General features: G+C 40.4%; 1 protein-coding gene across 1 annotated transcript in view; it reads right to left on the bottom strand.

The window, feature by feature from the left end:
• The window catches only part of LOC129628081 (calcitonin receptor-stimulating peptide 2), an 81,852-nt gene that overhangs the window by 57,862 nt on the left and 173 nt on the right, over window positions 1-23,817 (bottom strand). The gene's annotated exons all lie outside the window — the stretch shown is intronic.

Raw genomic sequence — 23,817 nt, 5'->3', positions numbered from 1 at the left:
GACATTATTTTGCCAACAAAGGTTCGTCTAGTCAAGGCTATGGTTTTTCCTGTGGTAATGTATGGATGTGAGAGTTGGACTGTGAAGAAGGCTGAGCGCCGAAGAATTGATGCTTTTGAACTGTGGTGTTGGAGAAGACTCTTGAGAGTCCCTTGGACTGCAAGGAGATCCAACCTGTCCATTCTGAAGGAGATCAGCCCTGGGTGTTCTTTGGAAGGAATGATGCTAAAGCTGAAACTCCAGCACTTTGGCCACCTCATGTGAAAAGTTGACTTATTGGAAAAGACTCTGATGCTGGGAGGGATTGGGGGCAAGAGGAGAAGGGGACGACAAAGGATGAGATGGCTGGATGGCATCACTGACTCGATGGACGTGAGTCTGAGGGAACTCCGGGAGTTGGTGATGGACAGGGAGACCTGGCGTGCTGCAATTCATGGGGTCGAAAAGAGTCTGACATGACTGAGCGGCTGATCTGACCTGATCTGAATAATTAAATATCTTTTCATGTTCCTGTTGATCCTCTATATGTCTTCTTTGGAAAAATTTCTATTCAGATCATCTGCCCATTTTTGAATCAATTATTTGTTTTTATTGTTGAGTTGTATTAGTTCTTTATATAATTTGGATATAAACACCTTATCAAATTGTTTGCAGATATCTTCTCCCATTTGGTAGATTGTCTTTTTGGCTTTCTTTTTACTGTGCAAAAGCTTTTTAATTTGATGTAGTCCCATTTGTTTATTTTTACTTTTGTTTCCCTTGCCTGAAGAGACATATCTAGAAAGATATGGCTAAGATGCATGTCAAAGAGGGTATGTGTATTTTTTTTTAGGAGTTTATAGCTTTAGGTCTTACATTCAAGTCTTTAATTCATTTTGAGCTAATCTTTATTTCTGATGTGTGATAGTGATCTAGCTTCATTTTTTAAATTAGGTTTTACCATGACTTGAATGAACTCTCTCTCCAATTTATACAGTTTCTGTGCTTGCCATGTGATTTTTATTTTCTAAATTTGCCTCTTGATTAACCAGCTGCCAAGAAGCATACACAAGTACACTATTCATGGTGAAGGTATACACTCTGTTGCAAATTAGTAGATTTTTATGAACTTAGAAGATCTTGTTGTGCTTCATAGCCATGGTTTTCTACTATTATATGTCATTCTTTAAGAATTTGAGGTCCACCAGTTTGGATTCATAGGTAAAATTAAACCAGGAAAGGAAACCAAAATCTTGGACACTATTGTTACTTCATGAGATTCTGCATAAGCATTTAATTTTTAACCCCAGGTGCATTATCTTACACCCCTTTCCAAAGTAGTCCTTTGAACTAGAGATAAATCAGATGCTTGGAAGAGTGAAGAGTAGTCTTTATTTTTAGTTCCTTACTAAAAAACAAAGCAAAAACTAGAAAAAGATCCTTCTGTTTGGATATATGGTTTTATTTCTACCCCATCTATGTAAATCTAATTCCCAAACTGACATCTATATATGCAGAGATGATTCAATATAGTATGCATTTCATTGAAGAGAATTGCACTTCTGCTTTGTAAATGCCAATTTAAACATTCTCAGATTTTAAACATTAATCTTGAATGAACTGTAGAAACTTTATTGTATTGTTAATACTCTATGTGGTTTAATTAGAGGAATTAGGATCAATGAGTGAAAATGTTTTGAAGATTGTTCTCAGGCTTAAATTCAGTTGCAAATATGGCTTAAGCTGTGTTGATCACAACAGATTATCCATAAACTGAACTCTGGCTATGACAAGCTGTGTTGGATCAAATGATACACCTACAAATAGCTTTTAATTTTAAACATTTAATAAACAGGGTGAGGAATCCAGTACAGAGTGGGTTGCATCAACCAGGAAGCCTGGGGGTGCTCTTTTTATTGAATGCTTGGTATATGATGTAAAGGAAAGTTAATGGCAGAAAAATCTTCATATCAGCAAAATGCTTTGAGTATCTTATTATATCTAAATGTGATAAAAATGATGATAGCCCATTAATTACACATTCAGAAGAAAACCATATTGTTCAGTGGAAAAACCCATTTCCTGGAATTGGAATTACCATTAGATATCTTTTTTAATGGATTTTATTTTCAAAAATGAAAAAAGCTTTTTGTTTGTTTCTGATTATAAAAGTAATGGGATTAATGGGAAAGATGGTGGTCTAAGTGTTCATTTATCCATGCCTAATGTTTACTGAAAGGAAGCAGGAGAATGAAGTAAGAAAAAAAAAAACTTCATTAGTGCTGAAACGAGAGCAGGCTTTATCTTCATAATATAATGTCTGGATAAAGGATGCCAAGAAAGGAACATGATTCTCCTGCTCACGAGTATCATGGGCTGGGCTGAGGAAGTGGGTGGAGATGATACAGAACTCCTGTGGTACTTCTCACTAGAAGAGCAAGATACCTGTGGTATGAGTGGGCTGCAGGAAGGGCAGCAAACATCTTCTTTGGAGTGGAGGGGATGGAAGAGGACCATATGACTAAATAGTATCATTCTGTTTTTCTGGCCTAACTTCCTAAGCAGTAAAGATCTACAGATGAACCTTCATTGAAGCTGTGGACCAGAAAAACAGACTTCCCTGATGGCTCAGATGGTAAAGAGTCTGCCTGCAATGCAGACTCTTTACCCTGGTTTGGGAAGATCCCCTGGAGAAGGAAATGGCAATCCACTCCAGTATTCTTGCCTGGGAAATCCAATGGACAGAGGAGCCTAGCGGGCTATAGTCCATGGGGTCACGAAGAGTTGGACAGGAGTGAGAGGCTAATACTTTCACTTTTTCACAAATTTAAATGTACATAATCCTTTAAAGAGAAGTCTCAATGTTGAAAATAGATTCTATATCAGAAGCAATAAAATAAATATACATTTTAGGAGTTCCCTCCATAAAATAGGTAATATTCTATGAAATGGATAATAATGAAAGATTTTTAATAAATTCAGAAAGAAAATACAATTTTCTTTTCCAGACTCTAAGTTTACATAGACACAGACTGCTACCCACCCACACACCTATTTGCCATAGGTAGCTAAGTAATAGAAGAGGTAATATTTACTGTAAAATCCATCCATTTAGCTCAAGTGCTAGTGGAAAGATTAGTATATTGATGAATAAATAGGAAGGAAAGTCAAGTATATTCTATCCATATTAATCTGGAACAAATATTAGACTTATATTATGAGATAAATGTGCAGGAAAATACCAGCTTGCAAATAAACATTTTATAGCAAAAAAGATTAAAAGGACATTTATGTAAAAGGACAAAAATGCATTTTGGTACATTTACTGTAGGGAACAGAGAAAATTTCAACTGTAACCATTTTGTGCTTGTGGTTTCAAGCAGGAGATTGTACAATAGGGTGAAATGAAAAAGCTACTAGAAAAACTAAGAAAAGAAAAAAAGGAAGATAAAGATCACCTTCTAGACAAATATTATATCAATGTTAATTTCCTGTTTTTGATAATTGTACTGTTTATGTAAGTTGTTAACACATGTATTACTGACAAACAATGTGTCTAGAGAACTGGGAATAGTAGGTACTCAATAAATATTTGTTGAATGAGTGAATCCATTTCATCCATAACTGTGTGCCACAGTAGTAAAGAGTGATCATTAGAATTATACAGGAAGCTATTTAAAAGTACATAAATCTAGGTTCCACCTCATATCTATTTAATTAGAATCTCTGAGAAAGTGACAGAAGTTGATAACACAATAGTAATAAGAGACTTCAACATATCTTAGTTCTTGCCAGATTTTGTAATTACAAAAAATCCATAGAAGATCTTAATCATATAATTAACAAGCTTAATCTAACATTTTTAAAGCTGTGGAATTTTTCTTCAGAATATATCTTATATTAAAGACTCTCAAGGATTAAGAGATACAATTCCTTTTTTAAAAAATTAATTTTTATTTGAGTATAGCTGATTACAATGTTGTTTTAGTTTTGGGTGTATAACACAGTGAGTCAGTTAAATATATACCTATATCCACTCGTGGAGAAATAACTCCAGAAAGAATGAAGGGATGGAGCCAAAGAAAAAAGAATACCCAGCTGTGGATGTGACTGGTGATAGGAGCAAGGTCCGATGCTGTAAAGAGCAATATTGCATAGGAACCTGGAATGTCAGGTCCATGAATCAAGGCAAATTGGAAGTGGTCAAACAGGGAGATGGCAAGAGTGAATGTTGACATTCTAGGAATCAGCGAACTGAAATGGACTGGAATGGGTGAATTTAACTCAGATGACCATTATATCTACTACTGCAGGCAGGAATCCCTCAGAAGCAGTGGAGTAGCCATCATGGTCAACAAAAGAGTCCGAAATGCAGTACTTGGATGCAATCTCAAAAACAACAGAATGATATTTGTTCATTTCCAAGGCAAACCATTCAATATCACAGTAATCCAAGTCTATACCCCAACCAGTAATGCTGAAGAAGCTGAAGTTGAATGGTTCTATGAAGACCTACAAGACCTTTTAGAACTAACACCCCAAAAAGATGTCCTTTTCATTATAGAGGACTGGAATGCAAAAGTAGGAAGTCAAGAAACACCTGGAGTAACAGGCAAATTTGGCCTTGGAATACGGAATGAAGCAGGGCAAAGACTAATAGAGTTTTGCCAAGAAAATGCAATGGTCATAACAAACACCCTCTTCCAACAACACAAGAGAAGACTCTATACATGGACATCACCAGATGGTCAACACTGAAATCAGATTGATTATATTCTTTGCAGCCAAAGATGGAGAAGCTCTATACAGTCAGCAAAAACAAGACCAGGAGCTGACTGTGGCTCAGACCATGAACTCCTTATTGCCAAATTCAGACCTAAATTGAAGAAAGTAGGGAAAACCACTAGACCATTCAGGTATGACCTAAATCAAATCCCTTATGATTATACACTGGAAGTGAGAAATAGATTTAAGGGCCTAGATCTGATAGATAGAGTGCCTGAAGAACTATGGACTGAGGTTCGTGACATTGTACAGGAGACAGGGATCAAGACCATCCCCATGGAAAGAAAAGCAAAAAAGCTAAATGGCTGTCTGGGGAGGCCTTACAAATAGCTGTGAAAGAAGAGAAGTGAAAAGCAAAGGAGAAAAGGAAAGATATAAGCATCTGAATGCAGAGTTCCAAAGAATAGCAAGAAGAGATAAGAAAGCCTTCCTCAGCAATCAATGCAAAGAAATAGAGGAAAACAACAGAATGGGAGAGACTAGGGATCTCTTCAAGAAAATCAGAGATACCAAAGGAACATTTCATGCAAAGATGGGCTCGATAAAGGACAGAAATTGTATGGACCTAACAGAAGCAGAAGATATTAAGAAGAGGTGGCAAGAATACACAGAAGAACTGTACAAAAAGATCTTCACGACCCAGATAATCACGATGGTGTGATCACTCACCTAGAGCCAGACATCCTGGAATGTGAAGCCAAGTGGGCCTTAGAAAGCATCACTACGAACAAAGCTAGTGGAGGTGATGGAATTCCAGTGGAGCTATTCCAAATCCTGAAAGATGATGCTGTGAAAGTGCTGCACTCAATATGCCAGCACATTTGGAAAACTCAGCAGTGGCCACAGAACTGGAAAAGGTCAGTTTTCATTCCAATCCCAAAGAAAGGCAATGCCAAAGAATGCTCAAACTACTGCACAATTGCACTCATCTCACATGCCAGTAAAGTAATGCTCAAAATTCTCCAAGCCAGGCTTCAGCAATATGTGAACCGTGAACTTCCAGATGTTCAAGCTGGTTTTAGAAAAGGCAGAGGAACCAGAGATCAACTTGCCAACATCCGCTGGATCATGGAAAAAGCAAGAGAGTTCCAGAAAAACATCTATTTCTGCTTTATTGACTATGCCAAAGCCTTGGATGTGTGGATCACAATAAACTGTGGAAAATTCTGAAAGAGATGGGAATACCAGACCACCTGATCTGCCTCTTGAGAAATCTGTATGCAGGTCAGGAAGTAACAGTTAGAACTGGACATGGAACAACAGACTGGTTCCAAATAGGAAAAGGAGTATGTCAGGGCTGTATATTGTCACCCTGTTTATTTAACTTCTATGCAGAGTACTGGAGAAGGAAATGGCAACCCACTCCAGTATTCTTGCCTGGAGAATCCCAGGGACGACAGAGCCTGGTGGGCTGCCATTTATGCGGTCGCACAGAGTCAGACACGACTGAAGCGACTTAGCATAGCATGCAGAGTACATCATGAGAAATGCTGGACTGGAAGAAGCACAAGCTGGAATCAAGATTGCCGGGAGAAATGTCAATAACCTCAGACATGCAGATGACACCACCCTTATGGCAGAAAGTGAAGAGGAACTAAAAAGCCTCTTGATGAAAGTGAAAGTGGAGAGTGAAAAGGTTGGCTTAAAGCTCAACATTCAGAAAACGAACATCATGGCATCCGGTCCCATAACTTCATGGGAAATAGATAGGTAAACAATGGAAACAGTGTCAGACTTTATTTTTCTGGGCTCCAAAATCAATGCAGATGGTGACTGCAGCCATGAAATTAAAAGACGCTTACTCCTTGGAAGGAAAGTTATGACCAACCTAGATAGCATATTCAAAAGCAGAGACATTACTTTGCCAACAAAGGTTGGTCTAGTCAAGGCTATGGTTTTTCCTGTGGTCATGTATGGATGTGAGAGTTGGACTGTGAAGAAGGCTGAGCGCCCAAGAATTGATGCTTTTGAACTGTGGTGTTGGAGAAGACTCTTGATAGTCCCTTGGACTGTAAGGAGATCCAAGCAGTCCCTTCTGAAGGAGATCAGCCCTGGGATTTCTTTGGAAGGAATGATGCTAAAGCTGAAACTCCAGCACTTTGGCGACCTCATGCGAAGAGTTGACTAATTGGAAAAGACTCTGATTCTGAGACGGATTGAGGGCAAGAGGAGAAGGGGACGACAGAGGGTGAGATGGCTGGATGACATCACTGACTTGATGAACATGAGTCTGAGTGAACTCCGGGAGTTGGTGATGGACAGGGAGGCCTGGCGAGCTGCGATTTATGGGGTTGCAAAGAGTCGGACACGACTGAGCGACTGATCTGATCTGATCTGATATCCACTCCTTTATCCACTCTTTTAGATTCTTTACCCATATATGCCCTTAGAGAGTACTGAGTAGAGCTCCCTGTGCTATACAGTAGGTTATTAGCTATATACCTTATATATAGTACTGTGTATATATCAATCCCAGTCTTTCAATTTATGCTTACCCTTTGGTAACCATAAGTTTGTTTCCTACATCTATAACTCTATTTCTCTTTTGTAGATAAGTTCACTTGTACCCTTTTGTAAGATTCCACATGTAAGCAATATCATATGATATTTGTCTTTCTCTGACTTACTTCACTCAGTAGGACAATCTCTAGGTCCGTCCACATTGCTGCAGATGGTATTATTTAGTTCCTTTTTACAGCTGAGTAATATTCAATTGTGTATGTGTGTGTGTATATATCTTCTTTATCCATTCCTCTATCAGTGGACACTTTGGTTGCTTCCATGTCTTGGCTATTGTAAATCATGCTTCAGTGAGCGTTGGGGTGCATGTATCTTTTAGAATTATGGTTTTCTCTGGATATATACCCAGGAGTGGAATCACTGGGTCATATGGTAGCTCTGTTTTCAGTTTTTTAAGGAGCCTCCATACTGTTCTGCACAGTGGCTGTACCCATTTACATTCCCACCGACAGCGTTGGAGGGTTCCCTTTGCTCCACATCCTCTCCAGCATTTATAGTTTATACATTTTTGGATGAGCAGAGGAGCTCAACAGACATTTCTCCAAAGAAAACATACAGATGGCCAAAAAGCACATGAAAAGATGCTCAGCCTCACTATAAGAGAAATGCAAATCAAAACTATAAAGAGATACAGTTCTGATACTTGTTATATAGTTATTGATTCAACAAATGAAGTGTTTTCAATGCCCTTAAGTAAGGAGTATCAGAAGCAGTTTTCATTCATTTGGGATGAACAGTCAGTCCATATTTATGAATTTACTCTGTGATCTGTGACTGCCCTCTGTCACAATATAGGAATCCAAAGAGTTTGATCATCTGGGCATTGTACAGAAGATCACGTTGGTTTGATATATTGATGCCATCACATTATTTAGCCCTGATGAGCAGGAAATAGTAAATGTTCCAAATGCCTATCACTGCAGATTGTGATTGTAGCCATGAAATTAAAAGACACTTACTCCTTGGAAGGAAAGTTATGACCAACCTAGACAGCATATTAAAAAGCAGAGACATTACTTTGCCAACAAAGGTCTGTCTAGTCAAGGCTATGGTTTTTCCAGTGATCATGTATAGATGTGAGAGTTGGACTATAAAGAAAGCTGAGCTCTGAAGAATTGATGCTTTTCAACTGTGGTGTTGGAGAAGACTCTTGATAGTCCCTTGGACTGTGAGGAGATCCAACCAGTCCATCCTAAAGGAGATCGGTCCTAGGTGTTCATTGGAAGGACTGATGTTGAAGCTGAAACTCCATTACTTTGGCCACCAGATGCAAAGAGCTGACTCACTGGAAAAGACCCTGATGCTGGGGAAGATTGAGGGCAGGAGGAGAAGGGGACGACAGAGGATGAGATAGTTGGATGGCATCACTGACTCAATGGACATGGGTTTGGGTGGACTCCTGAGAAAAAAATGAAGAAAGAAAAAAGTTAGGAAGTCTTGTGAATGGGATGAAATTGAATTTGGACTGACTGGGCAGACACGATGTCACTGAAATGTGAAGGACTAACAGGGAAAGAAAGAGCAAGTCCTGAGGCTACCTGGGGAAGGGGTGCCAGGTGGAATGGCCACAGTGTACACAGGATGGAGGTGGGAGTTTGTGGAGATAACCAGCGGGGCTGGTAAGAACTTTGACAGGTTGAGGGCAAAGGACACCTATGGAAGGTTTTGAGCAGAGAAGTGACATGAGTGCTCTATATTTTAACAGTGCACAGAACAGACAAAGTTCCTGCTCTCATGAAACTTTTATTCTAGTAGAGGAGGCAGACAGTAACAAAATATAATAAATAAAATCTAGAGAATGAAATGTGATACATATGACTAAGAGAGAATGAGGCAGAGCAAGAGGACTTTATGGCTGCAGCATTGAAAACAAGTTGTTGAGGGGCCCTGGGAAGGGTGTGAGGGTGGATGCAGGGAGAGAAGTTAGAGGTTATGATAGTAATCATGGCAGGAAGTTCTGAGAGTGAGTGGTAGCAATGGAGAACAAGGGTCATGGCAGATTCAGGGCATATTTAGGAGGCAGAGTCAACTGGAACTTATTGCTGGATTGGATATATGGTGTGTATGAGAGAGAGAATTCCAGGCTAACTCCAGGGATTTTGGGCTGAGCAACTGGAAGGATGGAGTTGTCATTACTAGGATGGAAAGACCATGGGAGGAGAAGGTTTTGGGGAAACTGTGGGAGCTTGCTTCTTTGAGCCCGTTTGCAAGGCCATAGAGATGTTGAGGGGGAAGTAAAAGTTGGCGTGAACTTTTCCTTTTCAGCTCATGCTTTATCTTGAAAAATACTTTCTCACTGAGAGAAAGCTTGATTATATATAGTTTGATTACTTGGGCTCAAATCTGACTCTAAGATTCACTGTCCCTGTGAACACTGTGCACCAGTTACTGGTGGAAGAGTTAGGATTCAATTCCAGGCAACTTGGCTCCAGAATCCAGGTGTTTTGGACTCTCAAAACTCTCAGTTCATTTCAGTTCAGTTCAGTCGCTCAGTTGTGAGCGACTCAGTCACTCATGTTGCAACCCCATGAATCACAACATGCCAGGCCTCCCTGTACATCACCAACTCCCGGAGTTCCCTCAGACTCACGTCCATCGAGTCAGTGATGCCATCCAGCCATCCCATCTTCTGTCGTCCCCTTCTCCTCCTGTCCCCAATCCCTCCCAGCATCAGAGTCTTTTCCAATGAGTCAACTCTTCGCATGAGGTGGCCAAAGTGCTGGAGTTTCAGCTTTAGCATCATTCCTTACAAAGGATCCCAGGGCTGATCTCCTTCAGAATGGACTGGTTGGATCTCCTTGCAGTCCAAGGGACTCTCAAGAGTCTTCTCCAACACCACAGTTCAAAAGCCTCAATTCTTCAGCGCTCAGCCTTCTTCACAGTCCAACTCTCACATCCATAAATGACCACAGGAAAAACCATATCCTTGATTAGACGGACCTTTGTTGGCAAAGTAATGTCTGCTTTTCAATATGCTATCTAGTTTGGTCATAACTTTCCTTCCAAGGAGTAAGCGTCTTTTAATTTCATGGCTGCAGTCATCATCTGCAGTGATTTTGGAGCAAAAAAATAAAAATAATAATAATAAAGTCTGCCACTGTTTCCACTGTTTCCTCATCTATTTCCCATGAAGTGATGGGACCGGATGCCATGATCTTCATTTTCTGAATGCTGAGCTTTAAGCCAACTTTTTCACTCTCCTCTTTCACTATCATCAAGAGGCTTTTTAGTTCTCTTCACTTTCTGCCATAAGGGTGATGTCATCTGCATATTTGAGGTTATTGATATTTCTCCCGGCAATCTTGATTCCAGCTTGTGCTTCTTCCAGTCCAGCGTTTCTCATGATGTACTCTGCATATAAGTTAAATAAGCAGGGTGACAATATACAGCCTTGAATACTCCTTTTCCTATTTGGAATCAGTCTGTTGTTCCATGTCCAGTTCTAACTGTTGCTTCCTGACCTGCATACAGATTTCTCAAGAGGCAGATCAGGTGGTCTGGTATTCCCATCTCTTTCAGAATTTTCCACAGTTTATTGTGATCCACACATCCAAGGCTTTGGCATAGTCAATAAAGCTGAAATAGATGTTTTTCTGGAATTCTCTTGCTTTTTCCATGATCCAGCGGATGTTGGCAATTTGATCTCTGGTTCCTCTGCCTTTTCTAAAACCAGCTTGAACATCTGAAAGTTCACGGTTCACGTATTGCTGAAGCCTGGCTTGGAGAATTTTGAGCATTATTTACTAGCATGTGAGATGAGTACAATTGTGCGGTACTTTGAGCATTCTTTGGCATTGCCTTTCTTTGGGATTGGAATGAAAACTGACCTTTTCCAGTCCTGTGGCCACTGATGAGTCTTCCAAATTTGCTGGCACATTGAGTGCAGCACTTTCACAGCATCATCTTTCAGGATTTGAAATAGCTCCACTGGAATTCCATCACCTCCACTAGCTTTGTTCGTAGTGATGCCTTCTAAGGCCCACTTGACTTCAAATTCCAGGATGTCTGGCTCTAGGTGAGTGACCACACCATCTTGATTATCTGGGTCATGAAGATCTTTTTTGTACAGTTCTTCTGTGTATTCTTGCCACCTCTTCTTAATATCTTCTGCTTCTGTTAGGTCCATACAATTTCTGTCCTTTTATGAGCCCATCTTTGCATGAAATATTCCTTTGGTATCTCTAATTTTCTTGAAGCGGTCTCTAGTCTCTCCCATTCTGTTGTTTTCCTCTAATTTCTTTGCATTGATCGCTGAGGAAGGCTTTCTTATCTCTTCTTGCTATTCTTTGGAACTCTGCATTCAGATGCTTATATCTTTCCTTTTCTCCTTTGCTTTTCACTTCTCTTCTTTCACAGCTATTTGTAAGGCCTCCCCAGACAGCCATTTAGCTTTTTTGCTTTTCTTTCCATGGGGATGGTCTTGATCCCTGTCTCCTGTACAATGTCACGAACCTCAGTCCATAGTTCATCAGGCACTCTATCTATCAGATCTAGGCCCTTAAATCTACTTCTCACTTCCAGTGTATAATCATAAGGGATTTGATTTAGGTCATACCTGAATGGTCTAGTGGTTTTCCCTACTTTCTTCAATTTAAGTCTGAATTTGGTAATAAGGACAGAATGTGGTCCACTGGAGAAGGGAATGGCAAACCACTTCAGTATTCTTGCCTTGCGAACCCCATGAACAGTATGAAAAGGCAAAATGATAGGATACTGAAAGAGGAGCTCCCCAAGTCAGTAGGTGCCCAATATGCTACTGGAGATCAGTGGAGAAATAACTCCAGAAAGAATGAAGAGACAGAGACAAAGCAAAAACAACACCCAGTTGTGGATGTGACTGGTGATAGAAGCAAGGTCCAATGCTGTAAAGAGCAATATTGCATAGAAACCTGGAATGTCAGGTCCATGAATCAAGGCAATTTGGAAGTGATCAAACAAGAGATGGCAAGAGTGAATGTCAACATTCTAGGAATCAGCGAACTGAAATGGACTGGAATGGGTGAATTTAACTCAGATGACCATTATATCTACTACTGCAAGCAGGAATCCCTCAGAAGAAATGGAGTGGCCATCATGGTCAACAAAAGAGTCCAAAATGCAGTACTTGGATGCAATCTCAAAAACGACAGAATGATCTCTGTTCGTTTCCAAGGCAAACCATTCAATATCACAGTAATCCAAGTCTATGCCCCAACCAGTAACACTGAAGAAGCTGAAGTTGAATGGTTCTATGAAGACCTACAAGACCTTTTAGAACTAACACCCTCCAAAAATGTCCTTTTCATTATAGGGCACTGGAATGCAAAAGGAGGAAGTTAAGAAATACCTGGAGTGACAGGCAAATTTGGCCTTGGAATACGGAGTGAAGCAGGGCAAAGACTAATAGAGTTTTGCCAAGAAAATGCACTGGTCATAGCAAGCACCCTCTTCCAAAAACACAAGAGAAGACTCTACACATGGACATCACCAGATGGTCAACACCGAAATCAGACTGATTATATTCTTTGCAGCCAAAGATGGAGAAGCTCTACACCGTCAACAAAAACAAGACCAGGAGCTGACTGTGGCTCAGATCATGAACTCCTTATTACCAAATTCAAAAGTCTCTGAACATGTTAAATATTGTCATTTCCCTGGGTTTTTTCTTCCTTGTATCAGGGCATCAATTCTTAATCTGCATCAATTCTTAATCACACTTAAAATTCATTTAGAGTCTGATATTTGTCAATTGTACTCTAAGGAGTATTGTTACTTTCAATCCACTTTTTAAAGTATAATTTCTAATTGCACTAGGAATGACCTATCTTTGCACTGGCCAGGCCCTGTGGCTTCCTGCCATTCTCTAATTTGAGCACTCTGTCTTGTGTATCTAGGTGATCAGCATTCTGCCAGTTACAGTGACAACACAGGGATTCAGTTCTGCCTGCCTTCGTGGGAAGAGTTGATTCCTGGTTGAGATTCGATCTCCCATGACTGCTGCCACGTCGGGGCATTCTTGTTTTATCATTTCATGTTCATTCTTATGTGGACAATAGTTGAATAGTTGGGTTCACTTATGTTACATCACACACATCATTCATACATTGCAAATATTATTTGTAACAGTTGTTTATAAGCTCTCCACCCAGGACCTTGTTTGGTAAAATATGAAATTTTAATAATTAGGAAAATCTTTTTTGACAATCAAGTAACTTGTATTTTATCTTTACTTATTCCTTCTTTGATGCTTTTTTCCTTTCTGTAGATATGAGTTGCTTACCTGTATTATTTTCCTTCTCTCTAAAGAAACTTCTTTTAACATTGCTTGTAAGGCAGGTCTACTGGCAACAAGTTTCCTCAATTTTATTTATTTATTAAAAATATTTTTATTTATTTACTTATTTGACTGCAATGGGTCTTAGTTGTGGCACATAGGACCTTCAATCCTCATTGCGGCATGCAGGATCTTTAGTTATGGTATGCGAACTCGTAGTTGCAGCATGTGGGATCTAGTTCCCTGACCAGGGATTGAATCTAGGCCCCTGGCATTGGGAATATAGTATCTTAGCCACTGGATCACTAGGGAAGTCCCCTTCAATTTTAATTTGCCTGAGAAAGTCTTTATATTGCCTTCACTTTTGGAAAATAATTTCAAAGGGTACAGAATTCTAGGTTGATTTTTTTTTTTTCCTTCCCCTTAACACTAAATAGTTCATTCCCCTCTCTTCTTGCTTGCATGCGTTCTGAGGAAAAGTCAGAGGTAATTTTCATCTTTTTCCTCTATAGATAAGATGCTTTTTAAACTCTGGATTCTTTCTTTATCTTTGATTTTCTGTAGTTAAAAATTATGTGTCTACTTATAGGGGTTTCTTGTTGTTTTATTTGGTTGGTTGGTTTTTGTTTTTTGCATTTATTCTGCTTGATATTCTCTTAGCTTCATGGATCTATGGTTTGCTGTCTGACATTAATTCATAGTAATTCTCAGTCATTATTGTTTCAAATGTATCTTCTTTCCCTTTCTCTTTCTCTTCTTCTATATTTTTATTACACATATGTTACACCTTTTGCAGCTGTCCCCTAGTCCTTGGATATTCACTTTGTTTTTTCAAGTCTTTGTTTTTTTGCTTTTCTGTTTTGGAGGTTTCTGTTGACATAGCCATGATTCTAAGATTCTTTCCTCAGCCGTATCCAGTTTACTAAATTCATTAAAGGCATACTTCATTTTATTACAGTGTTTTATATCTCCAACATTTCTTTTTGATTCTTTTCCCCTCTTTACTTAAATGTCTCACTATTCTTGCATGCTATCTACTTTATCTGTTAGTTCAGTTCAGTTCAGTCGCTCAGTCATGTCAGACTCTTTGTGACCCCATGGACTGCAGCAAGCCAGGCCTCCCTGTCCCTCACAACACCCGGAGTTTACACAAACTCATGTCCACTGAGTTGGTGATGCCATCCAACCATCTCATCCTCTGTCATCCCCTTCTCCTCCTGCCTTCAATCTTTCCCAGCATCAGGGTCTTTTCAAATGAGTCAGTTCTTCACATCAGGTGGCCGAAATATTGGAGTTTCAGCTTCAACATCAGTCCTTCAAATGAGTGTTCAGGACTGATTTCCTTTAGGATGGACTGGTTGGATCTCCTTGCTGTCCAAGGGACTCTCAAGAGTCTTCTCCAACAAAACAGTTCAAAAGCATCAATTCTTCTGCGCTCAGCTTTCATTATAGTCCAACGCTCATATCCATACATGACTACTGGAAAAACCATAGTCTTGACTAGATGGACCTTTGTTGGCAAAGTAATGTTCTGCTTTTTAATATGCTGTCTAAGTTGGTTATAACTTTTCTTCTAAGGAGTAAGTGTCTTTTAATTTCATGGCTGCAATCACCATCTGCAGTGATTTTGGAGCCCCCCAAGAATAAAGCTTCCCCATCTATTTGCCATGAAGTGATGGGACCAGATGCCATGATCTTTGTTTTCTGAATGTTGAGTTTTAAACCAACTTTTTCACTCTCCTCTTTCATCAAGAGGCTCTTTAGTTCTTCTTCACTTTCTACCATAAGGGTGGTGTCATCTGCATATCTGAGGTTATTGATATTTTTCCTGGCAATCTTGATTTCAGCTTGTGCTTCATCCAGCCTGGCATTTCTCATAATGTCCTCTGCATATAAGTGAAATAAGCAGGGTGACAATATACAGCCTTGACATACTCCTTTTCCTATTTGGAACCAGTCTATTGTTCCATGTCCAGTTCTAACTGTTGCTTCCTGAGCTGCAAACAGGTTTCTCAAGAGGCAAGTCATTCCCGTCTCTTTAAGATTCCACAGTGTGTGGTGATCCACACAGTCAAAGGCTTTGGCATAGTCAATAAAGCAGAAATAGATGTTTTTTCTGGAACTCTCTTGCTTTCTCTATGATCCAGCGGATGTTGGCATTTTGATCTCTGGTTCCTCTGCCTTTTCTAAAACCAGCTTGAACATCTGGAAGTTTACAGGTCACGTACTGTTGAAGCCTGGCTTGGAGAATTTTGAGTGTTACTTTACTAGCGTGTGAGATGAGTGCAATTGTGCGGTAGTTTGAGTATTCTTTGGCATTGCATATCTTTGGGATTGGAATGAAAACTGACCTTTTCAAGTCCCGTGGCCACTGCTGAGTTTTCCAAGTTTGCTGATATATTGAGTGCAGCACTTTCACAGCATCATCTTTCAGGATTTGGAATAGCTCCACTGGAATTCCATCACCTCCACTAGCTTTGTTCGTAGTGATGCTTCCTAAGGCCCACTTGACTTCACATTCCAGGATGTCTGGCTCTAGATGAGTGATCACACCATCATGATTATCTGGGTCATGAAGATCTTTTCTGTACAGTTCTTCTGTGTATTCTTGCCTCCTCTTCTTAATATCTTCTGCTTCTGTTAGGTCCATACCATTTCTGTCCTTTATTGAGCCCATCTTTGCATGAAATATTCCCTTGGTATCTCTAATTTTCTCCAAGAGATCTCTAATCTTTTCCATTCTATTGTTTTCCTCTCATTTCTGTGCACTGATCACTGAAGAAGGCTTTCTTATCTCTCCTTGCTTTTGTTTGAAACTCTACTTTCAAATGCATATATCTTTCTTTTTCTCCTTTGCTTTTCACTTCTCTTCTTTTCCAGCTATTTGTAAGGCCTCCTCAGACAGCCATTTTGCTTTTTTGCATTTCTTTTTCTTGAGGATGGTCTTGATCCCTGTCTCCTGTATAATGTCAGGAACCTCAGTCCATAGTTCATCAGGCACTCTATCAGATCTAATCCCTTGAATTGATATCTTACTTCCACTGTATAATCATAAGGGATTTGATTTAGGTCATACCTGAATGGTCTAGTGGTTTTCCCTACTTTCTTTACTTTAAGTCTGAACTTGGGAATAAGGAGCTCATGATCTGAGCCACAGCCCACTCCTGGTCTTGTTTTGCTGACTGTATAGAGCTTCTCCATCTTTGGCTGCAAAGAATATAATCAGTCTGATTTCGGTGTTGACCATCTGGTGATGTCCATGTGTAGAGTCTTCTCTTGTGTTGCTGGAAGAGGGTGTTTGTTATAACCAGTGTGTTCTCTTGCAAAACTCTATTAGCCTTTGCCCTGCTTCAGTCTGTACTCCAAGGCCTAATTTGTCTATTACTCCAGATGTTTCTTAACTTCCTCCTTTTGCATTCCAGTGCCCTATAATGAAAAGGACATCTTTTTTGGGTGTTAGTTCTAAAAGGTCTTGTAGGTCTTCATAGAACCATTCAACTTCAGCTTCTTCAGCGTTACTGGTTGGGGCATAGACTTGGATTACTGTGATATTGAATGGTTTGCCTTGGAAATGAACAGAGATCATTCTGTTCTTTTTGAGACAGCATCCAAGTAATGCATGTCAGACTCTTTTGTAGACTATGATGGTACTCCATTTCTTCTAAGGGACTCTTGCCCACAGTAGTAGATATAATGGTCATCTGAGTTAAATTCACCCATTCCAGTCCATTTTAGTTTGCTGATTGCTAAAATGTTGATTTCACTCTTGCCATCTCCTGATTGACCACTTCCAATTTGCCTTGATTCATGGACCTGACATTCCAGGTTCCTATGCAATATTGCTCTTTACAGCATTGGACTTTGCTTCTATCACCAGTCACATCCACAACTGGGTGTTTTTGCTTTGTCTCTGTCTCTTCATTCTCTCTGGAGTTATTTCTTCACTGATCTCCAGTAACATATTGGGCACCTACCGACCTGGGGAGTTCATCTTTCAGTGTTAGATCTTTTTGCCTTTTCATACTGTTCACGGGGTTCTCAAGGCAAGAATACTGAAGTGGTTTGCCATTCCCTTCTCCAGTGGACCACATTTTGTCAGAACTCTCCACCATGACCAGTCCGTCTTGGGGGGCCCCACACAGCATGGCTCATAGTGGCATGTAGGACCACACAGAGCGGTGCCTGTGCTTCGCTGGAGCGGCTGTGAGGAGATAACCCACGTCCAAGGTCGGGAGCTGCGGCTGCACTTCACTGGAGTGGCTGTGAGGAGATACCCCACGTCCAAAATCAGAGAAACCCCAGTAAGAGTGTAGGTGCTGGACCGGCTATGTGGCATTGGAACAGCTGTGAGCAGATACCCCACGTTCAAAGTCAGAGAAACCCCAGCAAGAGGGTAGGTGCTGGAGCGGCTGCGCAGCGTTGGAACAGCTGTGAGGAGAAATCCCACGCCCAAGGGCAAAGCTCTAACCATTAGAGCCCTTAGCATATTAACCATAGGTGTTTTAAATTCCAACATCCCTGCCATGTCTGCTTCTGATGCTTGCTATGGATAGCCATATTGTGTCTTTTGACTTTTAGTATGCCTTGCAATTCTTTATTGCTAGTCCAAGGAGTCGTAGCTGCGCAGGCGCAGGAGGGCCTAGAGGAGCTATCCCACATTGAAGGTCAGGAAGGGCGGCGGTGAGGAGATACCCCTCGTCCAAGGTAAGGAGCAATGGCTGCGCTTTGCTGGAGCAGCCGTGAAGAGATACCCCACGCCCAAGGTAAGAGAAACCCAAGTAAGATGGTAGGTGTTGCAAGAGGGCATCAGAGGGCAAACACACTGAAACCATACTCACAGAAAACTAGTCACTCTAATCACACTAGGACCACAGCCTTGTCTAACTCAATGAAACAGCCATGCCCATGGGGCAACCCAAGATGGGTGGGTCATGGTGGAGAGATTTGACAGAATGTGGTTCACTGGAGAAGGGAATGGCAAACCACTTCAGTATTCTTGCCTTGAGAACCCCATGAACAGTATGAAAAGGCAAAATGATAGGATACTGAAAGAGGAACTCCCCAGGTCAGTAGGTGCCCAATATGCTACTGGAGATCAGTGGAGAAATAACTCCAGAAAGAATGAAGGGATGGAGCCAAAGCAAAAACAATACCCAGCTGTGGATATGACTGGTGATAGAAGCAAGGTCTGATGCTGTAAAGAGCAATATTGCATAGGAACCTGGAATGTCAGGTCCATGAATCAAGGCAAATTGGAAGTGGTCAAACAGGAGATGGCAAGAGTGAATGTCAACATTCTAGGAATCAGCAAACTGAAATGGACTGGAATGGGTGAATTTAACTCAGATGATCATTATATCTACTACTGCGGGCAGGAATCCCTCAGAAGAAATGGAGTGGCCATCATGGTCAACAAAAGAGTCCGAAATGCAGTACTTGGATGCAATCTCAAAAACGACAGAATGATCTCTGTTCGTTTCCAAGGCAAACCATTCAGTATCACAGTAATCCAAGTCTATGCCCCAACCAGTGATGCTGAAGAAGCTGAAGTTGAATGGTTCTATGAAGACCTATAAGACCTTTTAGAACTAACACCCCCCAAAAATGTCCTTTTCATTATAGGGGACTGGAATGCAAAAGTAGGAAGTCAAGAAACACCTGGAATAACAGGCAAATTTGGCCTTGGAATATGGAATGAAGCAGGGCAAAGACTAATAGAGTTTTGCCAAGAAAATGCAATGGTCATAACAAACACCCTCTTCCAACAACACAAGAGAAGACTCTATACATGGGCATCACCAGATGGTCAACACCAAAATCAGACTGATTATATTCTAGGCAGCCAAAGATGGAGAAGCTCTATACAGTCAACAAAAACAAGACCAGCAGCTGACTGTGGCTCAGACCATGAACTCCTTATTGCCAAATTCAGACTTAAATTGAAGAAAGTAGGGAAAACCACTAGACTATTCAGGTGTGACCTAAATCAAATCCCTTATGATTGTACAGTGGAAGTGAGAGATTTAAGGACCTAGATCTGATATATAGAGTGTCTGATTAACTATGAAATGAGGTTTGTGACATTGTACAAGAGACAGGGATCAAGACCATTCCCATAGAAAAGAAATGCAAAAAAGCAAATGGCTGTCTGGGGAGGCCTTACAAATAGCTGTGAAAAGAAGAGAAGTGAAAAGCAAAGGAGAAAAAGGAAGATATAAACATCTGAATGCAGAGTTCCAAAGAATAGCAAGAAGAGATAAGAAAGCATTCTTCAGCGATCAATGCAAAGAAATAGAGGAAAACAACAGAATGGGAAAGACTAGGGATCTCTTCAAGAAAATTAGAGATACCAAGGGAACATTTCATGCAAAGATGGGCTCGATAAAGGACAGAAATGGTATGGACCTAACAGAAGCAGAAGATATTAAGAAGAGGTGGCAAGAATACACAGAAGAACTGTACAAAAAAGATCTTCATGACCCAGATAATCACGATGGTGTGATCACTCACCTAGAGCCAGACATCCTGGAATGTGAAGTCAAGTGGACCTTAGAAAGCATCACTATGAACAAAGCTAGTGGAGGTGATGGAATTCCAGTTAAGCTATTTCAAATCCTGAAAGATGATGCTGTGAAAGTGCTGCACTCAATATGCCAGCACATTTGGAAGACTCATCAGTGGCCACAGGACTGGAAAAGGTCAGTTTTCATTCCAATCCCAAAGAAAGGCAATGCCAAAGAATGCTCAAAGTACCGCACAATTGCACTCATCTCAAACGCTAGTAAAGTAATGCTCAAAATTCTCCAAGCCAGGCTTCAGCAATATGTGAACTGTGAACTTCCTGATGTTCAAGCTGGTTTTAGAAAAGGCAGAGGAACCAGAGATCAACTTGCCAACATCTGCTGGATCATGGAAAAAGCAAGAGAGTTCCAGAAAATTATCTATTTCTGCTTTATTGACTATGCCAAAGCCTTTGATTGTGTGGGTCACAATAAACTGTGGAAAATTCTGAAAGAGATGGGAATACCAGACTACCTGATCTGCCTCTTGAGAAATCTGTATGCAGGTCAGGAAGCAACAGTTAGAACTGGACATGGAACAACAGACTGGTTCCAAATAGGAAAAGGAGTTCGTCAAGGCTGTATATTGTCACCCTGCTTATTTAACTTATATGCAGAGTACATCATGAGAAATGCTGGACTGGAAGAAACACAAACTAGAATCAAGATTGCCGGGAGAAATATCAATAACCTCAGATATGAAGATGACACCACCCTTATGGCAGAAAGTGAAGAGGAACTAAAAAGCCTCTTGATGATAGTGAAAGAGGAGAGTGAAAAAGTTGGCTTAAACCTCAACATTCAGAAAACGAAGATCATGGCATCCGGTCCCACCACTTCATGGGAAATACATGGGGAAACAGTGGAAACAGTGTCAGACTTTATTTTTCTGGGCTCCAAAATCACTGCAGATGATGACTGCAGCCATGAAATTAAAAGACCCTTACTCCTTGGAAGGAAAGTTATGACCAACCTAAATAGCGTGTTCAAAAGCAGAGACATTACTTTGCCAACAAAGGTTCGTCTAGTCAAGGCTATGGTTTTTCCTGTGGTCATGTATGGATGTGAGAGTTGGACTGTGAAGAAAGAAGGCTGAGCGCCGAAGAATTGATGCTTTTGAAATATGGTGTTGGAGAAGACTCTTGATAGTCCCTGCAAGGAGATCCAACCAGTCCATTCTGAAGGAGATCAGCCCTGGAATTTCTTTGGAAGGAATGATGCTAAAGCTGAAACTCCAGTAGTTTGGCCACCTCATGTGAAGAGTTGACTCACTGGAAAAGACTCTGATGCTGGGAGGGATTGGGGGCAGGAGGAGAAGGGGACGACAGAGGATGAGATGGCTGGATGGCATCACTGACTCGATGGACGTGAGTCTGAGTGATCTCCGGGAGTTGGTGATGGACAGAGAGGCCTGGCGTGCTGCAATTCATGGGGTCGCAAAGAGTCGGACACGACTGAGCGACTGATCTGATCTGAAACACATTGCTGGCTAAACAGGTTTCCCTGGTGGCTTCCCTGGTGGCTCAGAACCCACCTGCCAATGCTGGAGATATGTGTTTGATCCCTGAGTCTGGAAGATCCCTGGAGAAGGAAATGGCAACCCAACTAGTATTCTTGCCAAATGAGCTATTTTATTTAAAAATGATTCCTTTTCACTTTCCCCTGCTGAAAGCACAGGAATTTTTTCTTCAGTATTTACTGTAAGAACCCAATCAAACTTCTGGAAGTAAATCTCACAAAATTGAGTTCCCTGCCCCCTCCTACATGCCTGAGACCACCTGGATTTTTTAGAGTTGTCCACATGAATCCTCCAGCAACTGATCAATTACAGCTAGGTTTTCCCACCCTGGCCCTGATTCCCAAAGAGTTTATCCCTTCTTAGTCTCTGTTTCAGTAAGCCATGACTCCTTGCCTGCCTGTCTGTCTCTCCAGTTTTGGAGGCAGCAGTTTTTCCTTGTCCTCAACTATCTTATGGGTCCTAGAAAAGCTGTTGATTTTTCAGTCTGTTCAAACTTTTATTTGTTAGTTTGGAGTGACAACTTCCATGCTCATTTTATGCTGAACCAGAAACCGAAAGTGGCAATTAGTGACTTTAATGTGAAGATTTTAAATATTTAGGCATTATCATAGATTATGTACAATAACAACCTAAAGCAGTGGGTTTAATGTGTGTTTCTAAAAATAATACAGCTATATTTTTATAATGAAAACTCCATGTTATGTGGTTAATTGAGAATAAAAACCTATTCTTTGAAGTCTATAAAATGACGTAAACTAGAGATTGGCAAAAGATGAATGGTATTTTGTGAAACATTAAAATTACGTATAGTACATGCCATATGTAAAATAGATAACCAGTGGGAATTTTCAGTGTGATGCAGGGAGGTCAAAACTAGTGGTCTGTGACAATCTAGAGGTTGGGATGGGGTGGGAAGTGGAAGCTAGGTTCAAGAGGGAGGGAACATCAGCTTATGGCTCATTCATATTAATATATGGCAGCAACCAACACAATATTGTAAAACAATTATACTTCAATTAAAAATAAATTTAAAAAAAGAAGTTCACTATATGTATAAATAAAGTTTTATTGGAACACAGTCCCACTGTTACATTTTGTGGATGGCTACCTTCACACCATAGTAACAGAGTTGAGTAGCTATGACAGAGATTGTATAGCCTGCAAAGTCTAAAATAATTTACTATCTGTCCTTTGCAGAAAAAGTCTGCTGACCCCTTAAATAAATTAATACAAAGATAATGGTGCAGGCATTCTTGGTAAGACCAGGGTCCTGCATTGCTTGGTCAGGATCTGTTTGCCCATCTTTTCACAATGTACAGAGCTGTCATGCGACAGTGGATGCTGACTGCAATCAGAGGAGACAGTCAGAGGAAAACATTTAACCTAATCCCATATAACATTCCATTCTTATCTTAATATGTATTTCCTTTGAAAATATGGTTCTTGTAAATTGTTGGTTTGTTTTCCAGAAATAAAACCATCACTGAATGTAGAATTGTATTTTGAAAGCCTAAGTAAGAGAGGATTTTTTTTCCAGAATAAAAATTGTTTTATTTTTCTCATTACAAAAATATGCATTTAGTGTAAAAAATTATAAAAACAAAGTAGCATAATGTAAAAGTGAAAATCCCACCTCTCAGAGATAACCACCATCTGACATCAGTTTATCCTATGTCTTAAAAGAAAGAGGTGATATTTATTTTTCCAAAGACCACTTGATACTGGTCTGGATGCAGTTAAAGAGCCCTTTTCAAGGTGAGCAGAGCAGGTGGCCCAATGTCCTGCCCCAAAGGAAGCCCATTGGCTCTTTGCAGTTGTCCAAACGTCAGGCAGGAAGCCAACAGGTAGCTCAGTTTATATCAGCAATAAAAGCAGGAACATGCTGTATAGAAAGCATTGGATATGCATGCATTCATTTAACCATTCAACCAACCAGTGAATAGTAGGTATGCTGCTGCTACTGCTGCTAAGTTGCTTCAGTTGTGCCCGGCTCTCTGCGACCCCGTAGATGGCAGCCCACCAGGCTCTTCTGTCCATGGGATTCTGCAGGCAAGAACACTGGAGTGGGTTGCCATTGCCTTCTCCCGAATAGTAGGCATACTAGTTCCCTATTGCTTTTGTAACAGATGACCACAAATGTAATGGCTTAGAACGATACAAATTTATTCTTTTATAATTTTGGTGGTAACAAATCTAAAATC

Source organism: Bubalus kerabau, chromosome 15 (assembly GCF_029407905.1).
Source record: "Bubalus kerabau isolate K-KA32 ecotype Philippines breed swamp buffalo chromosome 15, PCC_UOA_SB_1v2, whole genome shotgun sequence".
NCBI lineage: Eukaryota > Metazoa > Chordata > Mammalia > Artiodactyla > Bovidae > Bubalus > Bubalus kerabau.
The sequence above is the reverse complement of the archived record's forward strand: the minus strand, read 5'-3'. Positions and strand labels throughout refer to the sequence as shown.